Source organism: Crocuta crocuta, unplaced genomic scaffold (assembly GCF_008692635.1).
Source record: "Crocuta crocuta isolate KB4526 unplaced genomic scaffold, BGI_CrCroc_1.0 scaffold342, whole genome shotgun sequence".
Lineage (NCBI taxonomy): Eukaryota > Metazoa > Chordata > Mammalia > Carnivora > Hyaenidae > Crocuta > Crocuta crocuta.
Genome location: NW_027532158.1, coordinates 70,320 through 91,720, shown reverse-complemented (window position 1 = coordinate 91,720; position 21,401 = coordinate 70,320). Strand labels below are relative to the sequence as shown.

The window sequence follows — 21,401 nt, the reverse complement described above, 5'->3', positions numbered from 1 at the left end:
AAAAATGACATGAGAAATAGATGTATTTCAGATAGGGTCATCATATTGGGTGGCTTCATTAACTGGATTTATAGGATTAGGCTTTTTTTTTTTTTTCCTATTTCCCTTTCCTTAAATGTAAAGGATTCCAATAGTTCCAAGGGTATGGTTTTATTGGCAGAGGTTGGGATCCAAGAGATCTGGTTCTATTCTGTTTTTCCCACTAACAGCTATGTGCCTTTGTGCAAGAAAACAAACTTAGTAGGGCTCAATTTCTTCTTTTGTAAAGTAAGACCCTGTAGAGTCTTTGCCATCTCCAAAGTGTTATACACTCATGTATAGCTCTGGGTGTGTGTATGTGTGTGTGTATTACAAAATGGAGCAACTATAGCTGTATGTGTATGTGTGTGGTATGCCCAATGTTCAATATGGTATTACCCTAAGGACATTGCTAATATTTAACAATCACTCAGAGTTTAAATAGGTATTTGATTTAATTACAATAGCTTTTATAATTGTCTTAAGAAATTAATCACACTTGAAGTAGGGAAGAAATTTTTTTCATGTCTTGAATTACACCACCTCAGAATAATACCAGAGTAAATACCCAACCTGATATCAGTGTTCACAATATGTAGTCTGAGGTGCACCAGCATCCTACATGACTCTAAGATCTGCTCATGGTAAGAGCTACAGTGTTGAATATGTTAGATGCAGAATACTTAATAGTTACTCTTCAAGAATTCTAATTGTTTACACTTCTAAATTATTTTAGTTATGGGGTGCCTGGATGGCTCAGTCAGTCAAGCATCAGACTCTTGATTTCAGCTCAGGTCAGGATCTCATGGTTGAGGAGATCAAGCCCCACATCAGGCTCTGACTGACAGCATATAGCCTGCCTGGGATTCTTTGTCTCCTTTCTCTGTTCCTCTGCTGCTTGTGTCTGTCTGTCTGGCTCTCAAAATATATAAATAAACTGAAAAAAATAAATTATTTTAGTTACACCATTTATGTCACATTAATATTTTAAATTCCACTAATATAGTTTAGGTTTGTGTCCATTACTCACCTTTTTGATGCAACAAATGTCTTCACAACCCTTAAACTCTATCTCAGAAAAGCTCATTCCCTGCCTTTCTATTACCAATTAATTTGATAATGCAGCCAGCCATCTATAAAATATTTTCTATAGTTAAATTAAAACATATAGCATGTGTTTACCTCTTGGATAGCACAAAATTTAATTCTCTTCATCTGAACACATGCACACACATGCACGTGCAAATTCTACAATTCCTTTGTTCTTAACAAATTTGTTACCTTGCATAGTATCTGTTAAATATGTTCTCAAACTTACTCTACTTCATGTGGAGCAAAAATACCCTGGCACAACTGAAGAAATCACATTTTTAAGAAGCCAGTAAATGAGTTCCTTCAACAATGTAATTATTACATTGTTAAAATATTTAAACAGATCATGTAAATGATAATATACATTTCAATACTTCATCTCTGGTAACTACTGTTGCTTTCATGTGCATTAAAGTAAAGTAATATTTTTGTATAGAGGGTTTAGGTAATTTATCAAGCAGTGAACAATGTAATGAAATGAGTATATGCAGGAATTCTTGTTGGTCATTAAATTTATTTAATATCTTTTTCCATGTGTCGTTGAATAGCAAATGATAATTTTCTATTATGGTTAATAACTTAAATAGCACATATGATACCTCTCCGGGGGTTTTTATGTCAAATATATCACAATAGTTTCAAAGTAGATATGACAGCTCTTGACTCAAAACTTGCTTTATTAAAAATCTCTTTAATGTACATTTATATGACAGATTCTAATAACTCATTAAATGTTTCTTTCATGAATTAATTACCAGGAAGATAAGCAGTATCTCTGTACCAATATTAAATTATGGTCACAAAACTAGTATGGTGCATCATTGCCAAATATGTAAATAACTTTGAAAAGCTGGTTTGAAATATTAAATTTCTTTATTCATTAAGAAATAATTCTAAGGGCACCCGGGTGGCTCAGTCACTTAAATGTCTGACTCTTGGCTTCAGCTCAGGTTATGATTTCAAGGTTTATGAGTGTGAAATCTGCATAGTGCTCTGTGTGGACAGTGTGGAGCATGTTTGGGATTCTCTCTTCCTCTCTGTGCCCTTCCCCTGCACATGCTGTCTATGTCTCTCTCAAAACAAATAAATGAACTTTTTTAAAAAAGAAATAATTCTATGATCTACAGATCTCAGTCATTTAACAAGTATTAATTTATACCTATGAGGGAGAGGGCATGATATGAAAAAAAGGTACAGGAACCAAATCTGGATTTAAGTCTTTATCACTTTCTAGCTACATCACATGGACTTGTCATTTCTGTCATTGAACCTCAATTTTCTAATCTTTCAAATGGTGAGAATCAGCTTCTGGCAAGACTATTTTGAAGTAAAGCACCTGAAACATGATAGGTGTTTAGTAACTGGTAGCTGCTACTATAATTATGATTATAGTTCATGTACTATGTTAAGGGAAGCAAGATGACAAGGGCTGACTCCTAATCATGAAAGCTCATGGATTTCTGAGCATAATCACTTAATTTCAATATAGGAAATAGATACATTTAACTATCTATTTCCTATATTTCAATGGCATACCTTAAAAATACACTGTGCTATCACTATACACCACATCCCCTCACCATACCCATTATTATAGAAAAATGGATTTGTATTGATTTGTCCCACTCTTCTTTCTTTTTTTAAATTTTTGACATTTATTTATTATTGAGAGAAAGAGAGAGAGAGAGAGCATGAGCTGGGGAGGGGCAGAGAGAGGCGGAGACACAGAATCTGAAGGAGGCTCAAACTCACAAAGACCTGAGATGGAGATCAATACCTGAGTTGAAGTCAGATGCTTAACCAACTGAGCCACCCAGGCGCCCCAGATTTGTCCCAGTCTTCTAAAGTATTCAACTGCTTTTCATGTATCATTTTCTCTAATTTGCTATGCACTAGAATTATAAATTAGCAATTATTACTATCTTCATTTTATAGCATTAAAAGAGGCTAACTTATATTACGAAAGATCATATGTTAATTCTGGAAGTAAGAAAACTAGAAAACTAAAGTGTTCTTACTCCTCCTTCACTACTTCAGGATAATTCAGTAGAGTTTTTTCTATAAAGCATGACTATTTGTAATGATTCAAATTTGGTTAACCAAACATGGCTAAAAACTTCATAAAGGAAAAATATTATTGACTTAGGGTCATCATCTTCCAAACACTGTTGATTCATATATAGTTCCAATTGTAATTTTGAGTTTTCCTTGAAAATTCACAATTTAGTATTTTAACACATATGTAAAATTTACCTTCTATGCATCTCCTGTCTGCTTTTGTGTTTCCTCAGAATACAATTCAGTTACTATACAATTCAGTTGCTATAATCTATGGTCAAATTGTTATTTTAATATTAAATTTCCATTTTTTAATTTTTGTAATGTTTTATTTATTTCTGAGAGAGAGAGGGAGAGACAGCCTGAGAAGGGGAGAGACAGAGAGAGAGGGAGACACAGAATCTGAAACAGGCTCAAGGCTCTGAGCTAGCTGTCAGCACAGAGCCCAATGCGGGGCTCGAACCCATGACCGTGAGATCATGACCCGAGCTGAAGTCGGCCGCCCAACCGACTGAGCCACCCAGGCGCCTCCATAAAGTTCCATTTTTTAAACCTGAGGTATTAAAAACTCTCCACTGAATTGTGATATGATCCCTAGACTTAAAAGATTCAATGTGGAAACAAACAAAAATCTTCAGGGTTCTCAGAAGATCCTAGAGTCCTCTCCAAGTCATTTCCTTGGAAATATAAACTACTTAGTGGCCATTTGCCTTGGCACAAACTAAAAAGTCTGTCCTGTGTCACAGATTTTAATTAATGGTCTTCCCAGGGTCATACTGCAAATTCACATGACTGACTAGACTCGGCCAAAAAAGAAAATGGGAAACTCTGTAGAGTAGTCATTGTTACTGAAGAGAACAAAATGCTCCTAATAATGTCTTTTATTGATGGTGTGGTTGTTACAATTGTTATACTCAACAAATTACATATATTCTTTGAGTGAAGAATTTTCTGAAAATTATGAAATAATTTACGTGAAAGAAGAAAATGTAAGAAGAATCTATAAATAACTCAGATGGTAATTCATCAATAGTTGGTTACTCTTTGTGTACTGTTAATTTAGATATTCAATTAAGTTATAATACCATGGAATGTGTTATAATACCAAGGAATACCATCCTTCTGTTAAGGTTATAGTCATCTGAAGATTAAATATAAACAAGTGTAATTTGATACATCAATTATCAAGTTATCAGTTAATCAAGGTAAAATATAACTTATCTTCAAATTGTCAACTGCTCTAAAGAGTGGACATTTTAAGACATGATTAAAGAGACCAAGTTTCCAGATCAAGAATTGCCACACATGATGAACTGCAAATAAGAGAGCTCTAAGAAATACCCCTGGGAATTAACACCATGTGGGTAAGATAGTTATTTAATGACTTTCATAAGTGATAAAAATTCATAGTGATAGTCACTTGTATATGCACATTTAAAGATTCCAAAACAAACAAAAATACAGATACAGAAAAACTTTAAACTATGTTTTGCATTTTCTTGAGGAAGCAGAAACATTAAAAACCTACAAAAGAAAGTGGAATAAAATTTTAATTAAGAAAATTTTAATTCTAGCCTAAAGCAGTGCTAAAATTCTGAACAAAACATGGCTACTGTAACTGGACCAGGTTTATTTCTTTAAGAACTTGTTTCTAATTCTGAAGCTACATATGTGCAGGCACACGTGATAGAGAATGTAAGGGTTGCCATGGTAAGTACACATCTTTTCTTGGACATTGAAGTATAAAAAAATGTATAAAGAACTCTCACTTCATAATATGTCATGGAAATCAACTCTGCTTTCCCTACCACAGCATATTATATGATGCAATGCAGTATAGTACAGAAATAGCCCACATTTTTAAAACTTCAGCCCATTAAGATGGGTAATAAAAACCATGGAGTGAAAAACGAAATAAAAGAACTCCAGGTTAGATAACTCTATTTAAATGGCGTGTCTAGAACACGTTCTACCTCCATTAAATTAATAAATTATCACACCTTGGGACATTCCACAGGCCTGAGATACCTCCCTGGGAGTCCAAATGCAAATATTGCTAAACCACCTCTTTCAATATACTTTAGTCCTAGGACTCTTATTTTTAAGGAAAAATAAAATCATTCCAACATCCCTACTTTCACATCTTGCCCCGGTGTGATGAATGATTTTCAGGAAGCAGGGGTTTGACTCTCCTTTACTGTCTTTTGCAAAAAGATCCCCTGGTGGTTCTCTTAGAGTAGGTGAAATCAGCTCAAGACGCCTGGATGGAGGCGTGACACGGGCTGGGGAGGTGGCAGAATCTGTTGCGAATAGCAGCAGGTTCTGAGCCGCCGGAGAACCCACGTGTGCAGGGGCTGAAGAACTTTTCTGCCACGTCTCCCGGAAGGAATGCTTCACTTTTAAATAGAAGACTAGCAGGGGCGAGGGGTGGGGCGGGAAGTGGGCGGTAAAGAAGGAGAAGTGGGCAGCAGAGGCAAACGTCCAAGCCCTTCCCAGGTGTCTACCTGGGCTTCTCTACCTTTCTACCCTCGTCCCTGGTCAACTTTATTGTTTTTCCCTCTAATAGGAGGACTTAAGCAACTGGATGCTGAGTAACTCATAGGCTCAGCCTGGAACAAAGAAAATCGAGTTCCTAATACTGTATCTCTCCCGTCGGAGAGATCACGTGTCCTGCTTTCGCTGGAATGCACTCTTCTCGCCCACGCTATAAAAATCTCTATTGTGCTTAGAAATTTTGCCAAGGTTAAAATATGCTGTCATGCGAACTGCTTTTCATCTATCAAGAGAGCCACATTTCAATGTATACAGGTACACATATTTACGTGCTGACCCAGTTCCCATTGCAGGTAAATTCACTGTGTTGAAAGTGTGGTGGGAAAGTAATCGAAAAGCGCAGGTGGAAGACCTTTATGTCTCACTGACCCCTCCCCCATCATTTCTAAGGAGAACTTCGAAAGGAACGTGGGAGTCGCAGATGGTTGCATTCTGAAGCCGATTCCCGGGAGTTGTGAAAGTGACCCCTTCCCTTTTCCTCCTGGCGCTGTGCCCTCTCCCCCAGCCCGTTCGCTTTGTGACTTGGTGGGGAGGAGACGGTGAGGGAGAGGGCGGAGGCGGGCCCTTTATTCAGCCCTGATGGCCAAGAAGTAGTATAATGAAGCAGGTTTGCAGCCATCTCTGTTATGAAGTCACACTATTTTAAAAGGCATTTTGTTCAAGCCCTATCTCCTCATCCGCATTCTTGACTCTGCAAACAGTAAGACTGGAGACCTTCGGGAACCAATGTAATTGTCCACGAGCTAGGATGCCATGATTACCATAATGTTAATGTGCTTCCCTCCCTCTTTCAATGTAGGATCCGAAACTAGTCCTGCATCCTTAATGACTCTACGAGGAGGACGCAGGATGCTGAAGGGGCCCCGCTCTGGGACTGCGAATCGCGCAGGTTTACCAGCTTCGCCTTGCAACACAAAGGAGATGTGTGGGCAGGAGTTGTCTAGCTTAGGGAGGGGAGAGGCATCATTCTCCCTGACTCCCTGGAGAAGCTTTCACTCCATTGCTCCCCCACTTCTTTCTGTCCCCCAATCTGTCATACCCCTCTTCCCCTCCAGCCCCCCCAACCCCACCCTTTCCCTTCAATACCAAAGGCACAAAGATCTTCTAATTGCATTTTCCAAACAAACGAACACCAGTCATGCTAGACCTTCTAAGATAAAGGGAAAAATGCGACCTGCCACAAGTGTGTGTGTGTGTGTGTTTGTGTGTGTGTGTGTGTGTGACACGATCAAACGGGCGCTTCATCCTTCAGACACCTCCAAGAAAAAGCTTCCAGGAGATACCCAAGATGATAAAGAGGAGCTAAGACTAACCTCAGCTCCACCAACGGTCCCAGCACCAATGTCCAACACTGGCTATTTACCGTTCCTTTTCGCAGTATGTAACCCTTTAGGGTCTCCCATCAGCCCAGGCCACTCGGCGCTCCCACGCACCCACACAGCCAGCACCCATTTCCAAACGCCCCGCAACCTACCACATCCCCCGCCGCCTCCGCGGGCCNCCCCGGGGGCCGCCTCTCGAGCAGCTCCCCGAGAGCTCTGAAGACTCGTGCAGTGTCTCCCCCCCCATCCTCCCCCCGCGGGGTCTTAAGTCCCACACCTCGGGCGCTCACCGTCGCCGAGACCACAAACGGCGAGGCCCCCGCAGCCCCCCTGGCCGTGAAACAAGAGTGCTCTACTCACATCGCCGGCGGGAGAAACTGCCCATGAGGTTCCGGAGAGAGTGAATCGTGCAGCTGCCAAGGCTTATTCCTTAAAGTGTTCGGGGGTCCGCAGTGGGGTGGGCAGGAGGGTCCTCGGAGGAAGAGAGGAGGGGCGGAGTAGGAGGAGGAAGACGAGGAGAAAGGGGATTCCAGGCAGTTGCGGCGTTAGACCATGGTGCCGGTGCCCTTCAGATGGACGGCTGGAGTGGTTCCGGCGGGAAGCGGCGGAGGGGAAGCCCAAAGCGCCGGCCGGGGAGGCAGGAGCGCCTTCGCTCCCTCGCCTCCGCCTACCCTGCGCGCCGCGCTAGCGACCGCAGCAGCCCCAGCGGCGGCGGCGGCAGCGGTGGCGGAGGCGCAGCTACCTCCCCACCCCCAGAAGGCTCCACGGACAATAAATCCCGGGCGGAGAAGAGACGAGCAGAGAAGGCGAATCGTGCACCCAACTCGAACACACCCTGCCTTCCGCTGGGCGAGACCCCCCGGGGACCCGGCGCAGCGGCGGCTCTAAGGGGCCGAGCGCTCCCGCGTCTGCAGGCGACAGCGGCGGTCCGAGAGGGCGGCTGCAGGTCCCAACGGCGAGAGCCCGCTGCCCGGGGGCTGGGTGTCCGTGGCTTCAAGCCCGAGGTTCGCCTGGAGTGGGGTCCTCCTCCGTGCAGTGGCTCGGCGCACAGGTGCCAGGCTTGGCAGGCAGGGAGGCGCCGCTCGTGGCTCTAGGCTGTGTCTCCCGGCTCTCCCCGCCCCCTCTCTTTTTTCCCACCCCCTTTTCCGACGACACCAGCTGCAGCTGCCTCAAAGTGTGAAAAATGTCAAGGAGATTTTCCAGTGATAGGAGGAGGTGCCCACTTTCATAGCCCTCGGCCCCTTTTTGAGATCCTCGCTTGACTCTCTGACCTCTACACTGGCTCCCCCAAATTGAGAAGAAAAATCCCAGTCTGGCGAAGAACTGAAATGCTCGCCTTCTCCGGGCTTGGTCACAAGCTGCTTTTAGAGAACGGGACAAAAGGCCGAGATCTCTGGGCTCCTTCCGTTGCTCACGGTGCGCTAGGCAGGTGCTCAAGGAACCGTGCAGGGCAGCGCTCCACCAGCGGCTCCTCCGGCTGCGGGGCTGGCCCGTGGCGCGCGAGTGGCGCGGCGCGGCGTCCTGCAGCGCGGGCGACTCCGAGGCGGTAGCGGCTCCGGGCCTCTGCGCCTCCCTGAGCGCCCCTGCACCCGCACCAGCTCAGTGACGCTGCGCTCGTGGCTCCGCAGGCTGCTGCTCCTGCTATCTCAGCAAAGAGGCGGCCAGGAGCGCCTCCTCGGGGTTTCCTCCCCCGCCCGCCTTTCCTGCTGCAGGTTGTTGGCTGCCAAGGAGAAAAGTCTCTGCTTGCGGGTCGGTCACTTCACATCAGTCAAGGCAGAGACCTTTGTGCCTGCTCTGACATTTCCTTCACATTCTGTGGACAGGGCTGCTGCTCCGGGAGCGCGCAAAAAGAGAAGGGGTTTCCCCACTACCCTTCATGGTTTCACCGCCACTCCTCCTGCCATGAGCATACACTAACACACACTCATATGCTCCTTCACATAAAGGCACACACAGACACTTTATTCTCACACACTTCTCTTTAAACTCTTATAAGTAGCAATATATTAAGAAACATACTGATGAAGTTAATGCTATTTTTAGACTTCTCTTTTAGTCTCTAAACCCATCTGATGAATTCTCCATTTGAAACTGGATTTATTATCCTGGAATCATTCTTTTGTACAGTATAGGCTATAGGGTTTGTTGTTTCCTCCATATGGAAGAGAAAGAATCTCCCTTTCCTACTACAGTCAGACTGCATGGCATTCAATTGCCTTTTGGGGGTATATGTAAACTCACAGTTTGCTAAAAAGAAAATGCACTTGCTTACATTCTTAGATTTGCAATGCTAAAATCTTCAAGGTCAAAAACCTTTCTGGCTGCTAGGGATTACCTAGGAAGATACTTTGCAGATTGGCATCTAATGTGTAGAGTACCAAGAATGAGGATTATTTCCCACTTTACCTGGGCCATGAAGGTGGGCTGACTTTTAAGGACAACCCCAGTATTTGATACCATTTGCATGTGGAAGAGAGAATATATTTTAAAAAGTCAGATCATTTTTAAAATGTATTACAGAACACCACAGAGAAACAGTTCTGAAATGCAAGGAAATGAGAAAAAAAAAAAAGTTAAAATGACAAACTTTTGATTTGACCTCTGTGGAGCTCTATTTTTTCCACCCATAGTTTTTTTCTTGTAAACAAAGGTACTGATTGAAAATAGGAAAAACTAACCTCACACAACAATTATACAATTGTTCAGTCTTTTATAAACTTCTAGTTCTTTTCAATATAGTTTACACAGAATTTTTACTTTTCAAAAAGTACTTGGTGGATAATGTTATCTACACTCATAGGAAGGGGCACAAAACCTCAACTCAGAAAGTTCCCCAGGTGCCTTGTATTTGAACTCAAAATTTATTTTTACTTAAGGATTCATTATCTTGTACCAAAATATTTTACAAAAACTATTCTACTTAAAATCATAATTGACTATACACAACTGCTTACATACCTATCAAAAAAGTTACCTCTCATGTGTTAAGTGGGACGGTGTCCCTAACTCAAAACCAACTTGTTCCTTCCCAATAGGGAGATATATGTTTTGAAACTCCAAATTAAAAATTGATGATGTCCTTTTAATATACTTCAAACTATATGTCCTCCTTTTCCCTTTATTTTATCCTAGAACCTCGATTTCAGGTTATAAATACCCAAATGGATAAAAGATTATATATATATACAGATGGGATGTAGTACCTATGGTTTTTAACAAACATGATTTTAGCATTTAAAAAGAGAAAAGAGATAATTATTTTCTGTAGAAGAGGCTTTGGATACAAAGGCCCAATTTTTTTCTAAGATTCATGAATCTTGAACAAAATGTGGCTACCTTCACTATTTAAACAATGAGGCACACTGAAGAGATTTCAATGCTTTCATAGAATTATGGAACTATTGAAATGCAAATGTAGATGCAGTCTTTAAACTCCAAGTTGCCCTGTCATCAACCCTCTGGAAATGCAGATGACTGTCTGACAATTGGAGAAAGACAAATGAATACCCTTAGGCTGTCACTCAAGCAGAGGTCTAACACCAAAAATAATAACAATTTCAAAAATTAGATCGAGGCAGTTCTAACAGATTAGCCATTCAGATTACATCTATGAATGGCAAGACATTACCCCTATAAAATTTTGTAAATTGTCAATCAATCCCTTTTACTCACACTACTACAATTTTTGAAATGATAATCTATTCCCAGGACCAAATTGCTAGAGAATAAAAGACACACGCTGATATTAAACAATCACGTACTGACTATCTTCCTAATATTTCTCTTTGAAGGTCTGAAATGTCACCCTTGTTTTAAAAGATTTCCTCTCTGGCAACTCCTCATTAAAGTAAAACTACGTATGGAAAGCACAACAGCTTTACCAGCTGTTAATAGCTTAGGTACATATTGGTCCTTGGGAAAACAGAAAAACATGGTTAAAGTTTGATATATGGAAATACGGGTCTGAAAAGCTCAGAGCTGGAGGAATTTAGTAGGACAGGATCAGTATTAGTGGAGTGCTAGAAGGATAGGAGGTGCTGCATTGGGTTAATTGTTGAAAAGCTGGGGAGAAGCTCTGAATAGGAAGTAGGAATCATTAAAATTCTTCCTCCAATTACTTTGTTACATGGCCTTTACTGTGAAACTAATCTCTCAGATTAACAACCTGGTCTAGCTAAAGAGAATGCTTCTTTGTTGTGGTTTTTAATCTATCTGGATAATTTTTTAAAATTTTTAAACATTAATTTGCATATTTAAGGTATACAAAATACATGAATCAACTGATGTATTGACCACACACCTTAAGAAGGGAAGAGTGAAACTTCCTCTCCTATTCTTCTATTTCTGTTCACCTCACCCCTCAGAGGTAACCTCATTCCTAAATTTTGTATTTATTTATACCTTTGCACGTAAATAAATTTCATGCACTTTTATTGCTAAAACTATTATTGTATTGCTTTGGAAATTTAATCCTTATATAAAAGATATAATGTAGTATGTATTCTTTTGCAACTTACTTTTGATTTTTATAAATAAGTTGTGTTTCTAAGAATAATTGATCTTCATGGGTGTCACTCTTATTCACTAATTTTCATTGCCACACAATACTTGATTGTATAAATTTATCATATTCACATTCCAATGACGTTTGCTTTTGTAAGTAATCTTGTGAACATGTTTTTATCTCTTTATGTACATGTATGAGAGTTTTCTAGTTTATATATTACCTATGAGTAGATATCTTGGGTTGTAGAGTATACTCAATATTAAATTCTTTTCAGTTTACATTTTTACTATCATTTATGAGAATCTCCCATGAGCCACATCCTGGTAGTTCTTGGGATTATCAGACATTTTCATATTGTCTAGTCTTAGGGCTGTGAAATGGTATTTCATTATGGTTTAAATGCATAATTCCCTGGTTACTTAATAGTTTGGGCAACTTCTTATAGGTTTATTAATAATCCACACTTCCGGTATGAATTTCTGGATTTATATATCTCACTCATTTCCATTTGGGTGTGTTTTGGTGTGTGTGTGTGTGTGTGTGTGTGTGTGTGTGTGACCTGTTTTCTAATCCTTTGTCAGTTATTTTTCATCTTTAGTTATCACTCTCAATATGAATTTTTTAAGTTTTATATATTTAATTTATTTTATTCATTTTGAGAGAGAGAGGAAGCATGTGGGCACAAGGAAACGGCAGAGAGAGACAGGGAGAGACCGAATCCCAAGCAGGCTCCATGCTGTCAGCATAGAACCTGAGGCAGGTCCAGATCCCACAAACCTTGAGATCATGACCTGAACTGAGATCATGACCTGAGCTGAGATCAAAAGTTGTACGTTTAACTGACTAAGCCATACAGGCACAAAATATACTGTTTTTATGAAAAGAAGTTTTAATTTAATATTATTAACTTTATCAGTGCTTACTTTTATGAGATATGCTTGCATTTAGTTTAGGAAAAACTTTGCTATCTCAAAATTAAAAATAGCTTTTTCTATATTCTAAAAGCTTTATAATTTTAATTTTTTACCTTTCAGACTTTAAACGATCTGAAATTGATTGTGTATATGGTGTGAGGCAAGAGATCAATTTTTGTATGTTTTCATTCTTTCCTCACGCATTACTAAGGCTTCCTCTATCATATACCAGTTCACTGGCCAATTTTTGGCCTGTGCATTTATCTGTCTTGTTATACTGTCTCAATTAAAAGCTATTCTAAATTGCTGTCATTTCATAATCAGTACTGATATATAGGAAGAACATGGCATTTCATCTTGTTTTTCTTTAAAATGTCTTTGACTTTTCTTCATCCTTTCTTTTGGGATATTGATTTGTAAGCATGGTGTAGATCCAAGATAGCTTCTTTAATTTTTTTCACACCAAGGATACCTTGAAAACATATTGTGAAAGCACAAGACCTTGCTCTGTCTAGTGTTATATCAAATTGGTAATTCTCTCTCTCACAAGCAGTTCAGACTAAATGTATCATGCCAGTACTCTAACAGGAAGGTTATCTTGGATAAAATATGAGGAAAAAGACTAGCTAACAGGAATGAAATACCTTTTTAAAAGCAATGCAGATGAGTTCACTAACATATTATAGTGTAAAAATTTCTTGAGAACATCTTTGTTACCTCTAGGTAGTTTCATATCTATATACAAAATTTAAAATACACTTTTCATTCTAACATTAATATGTATAGTTGAAGCATCCTAAAGGTCTTTCTGATTCTAAAATTATATTTTCCTATGTTCCTAAATTGTAATATAGGACATTATTATTAATTTGAAGAGATAAAAATTATAAAAATAGGTAGGGAATTGATGTTTTTCTCAACAAGGTTTTTTTTTTTAATACAACTATAAACTACCGAAGAACTTTTAGTGGTTTGCAAATATAGGAATTTAAATTGCATAACTAACTAGAGTTCAGAAGATTACATGTACATGCAATCCAGATCATATATGACACTCTACTTCCCTTAGATGTCATAATCCTTTAATCTAAGGAAGCTGTGCAATGTTAATGTTATTTTTTTTCTATCCTAAACCAGATCTTCTATGTAGAAATGCTAAATATTTTCTTAGAAGTCAGGGCAAAAAAATTCATTGCTTTTTTTCTGCTTTGTGCTTTGTTCTATCTTCAGATGGAAAACTAAAAAATTAGCTACTATTAAAGTTTTTCAAGTTTTCCTTTATCAAATACCTGCTAAAATAGTGCCTTCCTATGGTCAATATTATGAAGTAATATTGGCCCATCTGTAATTGTTGTCTTATATAATACAAGGCTTGGACTTCTATTACAGTATGATGAATTTTCTTTGGTCTAGAAAAATAATTCCTAGGAAAGAACAGTTTCCCATTCAATGATGAGAGAAGAGAAAGCCAGAAAAAAATATTATGAGTATGTTTTTGTTATGTAAGATAACATCTAAATAGAGATGGAAATGTTGAAGGTAAATTTAATAGAATTACATGCTAATTTAATTATGGAAAGATATACCAAGCTGTGAAAACCTTGGTAATTTTGTTTTACAAGTTTTTTTCTCTTTTTCAGTCTGCACAATCTTGTCAGTCTATTTGCCTAAGAGAATAGTCAAATGATGGTGCTAAACAATTTGATGAATTTATTAAATCACTTATTTTTAGCAAAAGCAGCATGGAATGGTTGAGACATCTTACGTAGTCAGGAGCCCAGCACCTTTTGCTTAGGTCTCACTAGTTTGCTTACTTCAAGGCCAAAGAAATGACTTTCATTTTAAAAAAAAATTACATTTATTTATTTTTGAGAGACAGAGAGAGACAGAGCATGAGAGGAGGAAAGGCAGAGAGAGAAAGAGACACAGAATCAGAAGCAGGTTCTAGCCTCTGAGCAAAAGTTCAGCACAGAGCCCAATGCAGGGCTCGAACCCACAAACCGTGAGATCATGACCAGAGCGAAGTCAGATGTTTAACCGACTAAGCCACCCAGGTGCCCCAAGAAATGCCTTTCAGTACATAAATCATATTAGAACATTGCAGTATGTTTCAGAATGGTGATATTTAGCAAGGAATGAAATCAAAGTTACATTTGGTTCAAAATAGAGTCTTGATACTATTAATAACTTCCTATTGTATGGTTTTATTTGATAACATTTTATTTCAGTGAATTTTTCTCCCCAATGGTTTTCACCTGATATATTACAATATATAACTATAAAAACTCAAATTCCATAATTTTGTGTTAGATGAAAATCTTTCTTATACCTTGTTCTTCAACAATAATCTAACAAGTGTACAATTCAAATTGATGGTTATTATTTCTCAGTATTTTGTCGATATTACATCTTGGGTTTTGGTGTTCGTTGTGGCTGCTGAAATACTGGCACTCAATCTAATTGTCATTTATTTGTAGCCAATCATTTCTTTTATTCTTGCTATTAGATATGTTCTTTTTGTTTGTGAGTACTAATGTTTTTAGGAATAATTTTAATTCCCCAGTTTTTATTAATTTTATTTCCTTTGTTTATTTCTTTATGTGGCTATGAATTAAAAATTCATTTTGGAAAAAAATTAAGCCTTTCTTTGGACGTATTTTGCCTCTCCATCATTGCCTATATTGTCTCTTTATATCTTATTTTCCATGTCTCTTAACCACTCTTTAATATTTTTTTCCCTTCGTCTCTCTGTGCTACATTTTATGTAAATTTGTGTGCTTTACCTCCCAGTTAAGTAATTCTTTAATTATCTAATGTAATGTTTAACTCACTGTTGGGTTTTTTTTTTTAATGTTTTATTTTATTTATTTCAGAGAGAGAGAGAGAGAGAGAGAGACAGCATGAGCAGGGGAGGTCAGAAAAAGAGGGAGATAAAAGAATCTGAAACAGGCCCCAAGGTTTGAGCTGGCAGTCAGCAAAGAGTCCCACACAGGGCTTGAACCCATGAGTGGTGAAATCATGACCCAAGCCAATGTTGGACACTTATCAGATTGAGCCACCCAGGTGCCTCCCCACTGTTGGGTTTTTAATCTCACTAACTATATTTATATTTTAAAATCTTTCTTATGTATCAAAATTTTCTGATTTTTTTCTGAAAGTGTCATGTTTCTTGCTGCTTTTGATTCCCTCTTTTATAGTATATGTGTACCTAATTGTTTTAATATCTAAAGTTCAAGGGGTTTAATTTTGGGTACTGACTTATTTTCTTGTTCAGGTTGGTATATCACCTTGGATTCTGAACTCATTTTCAGATAGATGTTACATGTGGAAATAATGTGAACCTTGGGTTGAAGATGTTTTCCTCCAAGAAGGATCGGTATTAGTTTTTTCAGGAATCCTGAAGAGCTAGCTACCCAAATATCTCTATGGGTTTCCCAGGCCACCAAAATAAGTCCCAAGTGGTCAAAAGGAAATGGCTGTGATGATAAATTTTCAGAGAAAAACTTTCTTCTCAACTCAAAGCCAAGAATGAAGCAAATAATGTACCTTGTAATCCCTATTTACCAGGGGTAGATAATTTTAAATTAATCTTTTAGTAAAAATGTAGGCCTTTATGTGTTTCCCACCTTGAAATAGAGGTCTCAGTTAACACCCATCTTTCTTAAGCAAAAGGTCTATTATCCTATTTAGCTGCCAGTTAATAGGCACATTCCAGATTACTGAATGGCATAATGCCTTAGAGGAGTTATATACTTAATGATTGTTTTTTTCTTTTTAAAGTAATCTCTACACCTAATGTGGCACTTGAATGCAGAACCACAAGATCACAAGTCACATGCTCTGTCAACTGAGCCAACCAGGCAACATTCCCTCTCATCTTTTTTTTTTTTTAATTTAATGTTTATCACTACAATTTTCTGTTTTTTCTTAATTTTTGGCCTCCAATAAATTATCTTCTTTTTGGAATTTCATTGTCCATAAAATAATAAATAAAAGCAGTCTGTTATTTTTATCCAACATTTTTAGATATTTTGTTCAAGTATTTTCATGATATTTAGGCTGCCATACTTTGGAAGTAGAACTAATTTATCTGTTTACATGACAGTTTTTGAGATGATATTTTTCATCATCACAATGTTGAAGTTGGCTGAAATAGCATTTGTGTACTTCCCTTTTGTAGAGCATGCTATTATAAGTGGTAGCAGTGAGTATGAGCTTTGCCACCATGATGTTACAAATGATAGTGTGGTGACTTTACTGACTGATAGCTTTCAAGTAAAACAAAGAAAAACACATTCAATTATTATTTTTTGATGTCCCTAATATATTTTCAGGATCAGTGTAGGCAAAAATCTCATTCAATACTGGTTATCTTCATCAGTTAGATAATGAACACATTCATCTAAAAGAGCTTATTATTATTATTATCATTATTATTATTATTATTACAAGCCCAACTATGAGATAGCATTTGGCTATTATTTGAATAAAGCCAACTCCCCAGATAGTAGTATCACAAACAACTTGATCATGAATGGTGTTTATCTCCCAATTAAAAGTTTAAATATGAGACATAAAAGAATAAAATGCAAATTTAGCTCTTTTTGTAATAGATGGACTCTTTGATAAAGATATAATAGTGACTTCAGTAATCTAGAAAATTATGGAAGAAAAAGCAACTAGTAACAATATAGCATTGTTAAAGAAAAGAACATTTTAAATATTACCTAATCCTTTCTCTGACAGACATTTTTATAAGTTCATTTTTTTGTGATCACAGAAGAAATCTATATGTATTGTTAAATTCCAAAGCAATGCAGAAATTTTTATGAAGTAAACTATGCTCTATAACCTCTTCTCTTGAAATAACTACATTTATTTATTATAATGATGTATTCTTCTGAATTCTTCTCAGTGTATAGTAATATACAGCTATATTATTAATTTTATCCTGCAGAAAGGTATTCTTACCATGTAATTTGCCTTGTAACTTGCTCTTTGCTGAATAATGTATAGTGAAATATCCTACTATTTAAGCTTTAATATAGTGATCTCTTTTTCTCTTTATAGGATTTATAGAATCCCACTGCATGGATATACCATGATTTACTCAACTTCTTTCCTATTAATGCTATTGGTGACTTATAATTTTTTCACTACTGTAACAATTTTGTAATGCATTTCCATGTACACATGTATTTGTATTCTTATATGAGAATTGTATAGCATATATTTTTGAAACATTGAAAACTAAACACTTTATATAATAATATAAATATAATACACTAGTAATATAAAATATAATCATATTGTGATTGTTGTATTACTGAAAATAATAATGCATAAAGCACCAAAATCCCTCCCAAAAATGTTAAACTAATTCATTTTGTCATAAATTGTGCATCACAATTCTTGTTTTTTTCACACCACTGTTGATCTTGGGTATCAGTCATCTTTTAAAACTTCCCAATCTAATAGGCAAGCACATTTTACTACTTGTATATTTGCAATAATTATTATTAAACTGAGGTTAAGCATGTCTACTTATGATATTTGAAATGCAGGGGGTTTACCTTATTACTTGTAAATGGATAAGATGGTCTCATTGCATCTTATCTTCTACCTGTGGCAAGAAAATAACCAGGAATGAGATAACAGTATAGAAATCAAAATCTTCCCTACAGAAAATCAGTTTTTACTTAAGTCCCATGAGACTTTACTGGTAAAATGAAAGGGTGCTGAAGTTCTTTCAATTCATTACAAAGCCCCACGATCCCAACCTCCAGCTCCTTCTCATTTCTCTACGAAGAAAAAGGTCACAGATCTGAGAATGTCTGATATCCTCCTGGATTTAAACCACATCAATAAACTAACCTTCACCTAGTTGACTGAAAGGAATGTCTTAGTGTTCAGACAGGAATTTGGACATTACATAGATATTGCCAAAGGGTTTTTGATAACCTTATTCTTCCTACCAGATACTGACAGTTCACGTTGTGTAATCTTCAAGTTCAATAGCATTTTCCTAGTTTCATTGTCTGAAAATGCCATAGACTGGTATCTCTGAGCATGGATCAGTTAGTGTATTTGTTCCCGCATAGGAAGAGAAAATTAGATACAGTTCACTGTCAGTCATTTTGTCTTAAGCTCGATATTTCAAATAAAAATGAGTAGTATTTATTTCTCTACAGTTTCTTTATGTATAAGGCATTTAAAAAACAAGAATCTTGGAAGGTTGAGAATAAATGGATAATATTAAAATCATTGTGAATATAATTTATTTATAGTATTAAACCTGCAATGGTATGTTTTGTTTTGTTTACTTTCATTATAAAAATACATATTGGATCAGTATACTACCTTCTAAAGCCTAATAAAGTATTATAATGTTAAATGCATGTCTGAATGACCAGGAAGATTTTACCATTGTTACTTAACCTTTATGTATTGTATGTCTTTAAATAGGTCAAGATAATATTCCCATTTCTCTAAAGTACATACCTGGATAATTTAAGATTTCTATGCTTATCGTAACATTAAATTTAAAGAGATGATTTTACTTCCCTGGAAATAACTCAACATTTTATATAGGTAGCAGGGTTATTATATTAAAAACTCCTTAATTTGAAATTGAATTTGCTGGCTTATATTACTCACAATGAGTGTTTAAATATCTTTGTAATTATAATCTATATCAAAATTATTTAACAAAAAATTCTTTTTTATATTTTCACAATTTTTGTGCTCTCTAATACGCCTATTTTTTTTGGAAATTCTCATTCTCATAAAAATGACCACAAAATTAAAACTTTGAGTTCTGTTTCCAAATTCTACTTCATACTAAAGGTATGGTTAATTGTGTACCATTTAATGAAAAACACTTTAAGTGTTTTAAGGAGAATATTAATAACTATATCAACACTCCCTGACTGGCAGTGACTGGTGTGGGCCTTTGAGTCTCTTAGAGAACAGGAAGAAGGTAAAAGACTCTGTTCAATTGATGAGGTTTATTCAACAATCTATACAGTTGATACCAATATCTGTTACCTTGCTCCATTATTATTATGAGAATTTGCAACCAGAAGGAAGAATCCATTGTAAATTTGTTGTTTTCCAAGAAGGAGTCTATTATTTCCACCTCCAGCCAGCTGCTCTGTGATACACCACCTCCACATACCTTTTCTCTCATGATGCCACCACAAGAGCTTAAAGATTGTTTTTTTGCCATAAATTGTATAACTTCTCTCTCAGGCAAGGTAAATCAAAGTGCAACATAGACACGGTTTGAAACATATGCAAGTGCTTGCTTACGCAGCACATATATTAAAATTGGAACAATATAGAAAAGATCAGCATGGCCCCTGCGCAAGGATGACATGCAAATTTGTGAAGCATTCCATATTTTTGTGTTATGCTGAGCAAAATAAGTCAGGCAGAGAAAGACAGATACCATATGTTTTCATTTATTGGTGGATTAGGAGAAACTTAACAGAGGACCAAGGGGGAGGTAGAGGGGGAAAATAGTTGGGGAGAGGGAGGGAGGCAAACCATGAGAGACTCTTGACTGCTGAGAACAAACTGAGGGCTGATGAGGGTGGGGCGGAGGGGAAGGGGGGTGATAGGCATGAGGGAGGACACTTGTTGGGATGAGCACTAGGTGTTATATGGAAACCAACTGGACAATAAAGGATGAAAGAAAAAAAATAAAATCAATTACAATTACAAAAAAAAGAAAACAGAGGAAGAGAAAAGTGAGGGAATTTCTACAGATGAACCAACTAATAAAGAGTAGAACCAGAAAAAAAGGAAAAGAAACATATGCAAAAAAAAAAAAACAACAAACATGAGGAGAACATGTGCATGTACTTTTGCTCTTCCTGCTTCCCATCTTTGTCCTACTTTTCTCATGACATAGCAGAGCAGTTATGCAACTTTGTTTCCTTTATAAACCATATCCATTATGGATGTGTCTATCAATTCTTGCCTCTATATTCCCATGACCTTTCACAAAGAAGATGAAATAGATCAAGTCTCTGGCTTCTAAGAACTTAAAGTCCAGTAAGTTCACATAGATAGTATTTGAAAAACTCCTTACTAAAATGGACTACTGGATTCTCTCCCTTCCACTAACATAAAACTCAATAATACACCCCTTTCTAGAAGCATTGGAGATATGGAAATCTTTTTTATTTTTTACTAATTTACTTTATCTGATGGTTTATTCTATTTAAGCAAACTAAATAATATATAATACAGTGTTTACCCCATGGAAGGGGCCATGGATAACATGGAAAGTAGAGTGAAATCCTTTGAAGTATATTTACACACACACACACACACACACACATATGTATATATAAGTTATTTATAATTCTTATTATTTTCTAGAATGTGATAATTCATAACAAATGAATAAATGTATTATTTTTGTTATTTTTCTGAGGTATTAGAGTAGGGTATAAGAGCTGAGTCTAGAAGCTCATACTGGATACATTCTTCTGCAAAGTAAAGTGGGCAGTGGCAACGTTGACAACTGAAAAGGGAAATTAAAGAAGATAGAGGCTAGGATATTGGCCCCCATTTGGAGTGGGATTATAGAAGAGATCCCACGAAATGAGATAGTTTGGGGGAGCAAATCAGATGGTGAGTTTATGGGAGTCAAATGACTCCATCAAATTTTCACAAAAGGGGCTAAATTGAGGAAATGTTGATTGTGTTTAGATTTCTCATAACAAGCAATGGAGGAATCTACTTCTGGAGAGGGGGGATAAAATCAGCCTATGAGGATGTTCCTCTTACATATGAAAATGTAAGTAATAATTTATGAAAGAACACAACGACTTCTGAATGAATACATCAACAGAAAGTATTTTTATGAGTTCAGAACAAGGGTAGTCAGGAAATTCTTCATACAGAAGGGAAGATTTCTAAGCCTTT

The 21,401-nt window shown here is 37.2% G+C and overlaps 1 protein-coding gene and 1 non-coding gene across 4 annotated transcripts in view; one reads left to right on the top strand and one right to left on the bottom strand.

The window, feature by feature from the left end:
• Nucleotides 1-21,401, bottom strand: part of LRRC7 (leucine rich repeat containing 7) — a 561,823-nt gene that overhangs the window by 523,037 nt on the left and 17,385 nt on the right. For all 3 annotated transcript variants that reach the window (XM_077776423.1, XM_077776421.1, XM_077776422.1), the window contains exon 3: nucleotides 18,038-18,087. The gene's annotated coding sequence lies outside the window, so the exon portion shown is untranslated. The remainder of the gene's footprint in view (nucleotides 1-18,037; nucleotides 18,088-21,401) is intronic.
• LOC144241798 (U6 spliceosomal RNA) lies at nucleotides 19,764-19,870 on the top strand. The gene has a single exon (XR_013338196.1). It is a non-coding gene; the product is annotated as a U6 spliceosomal RNA (small nuclear RNA).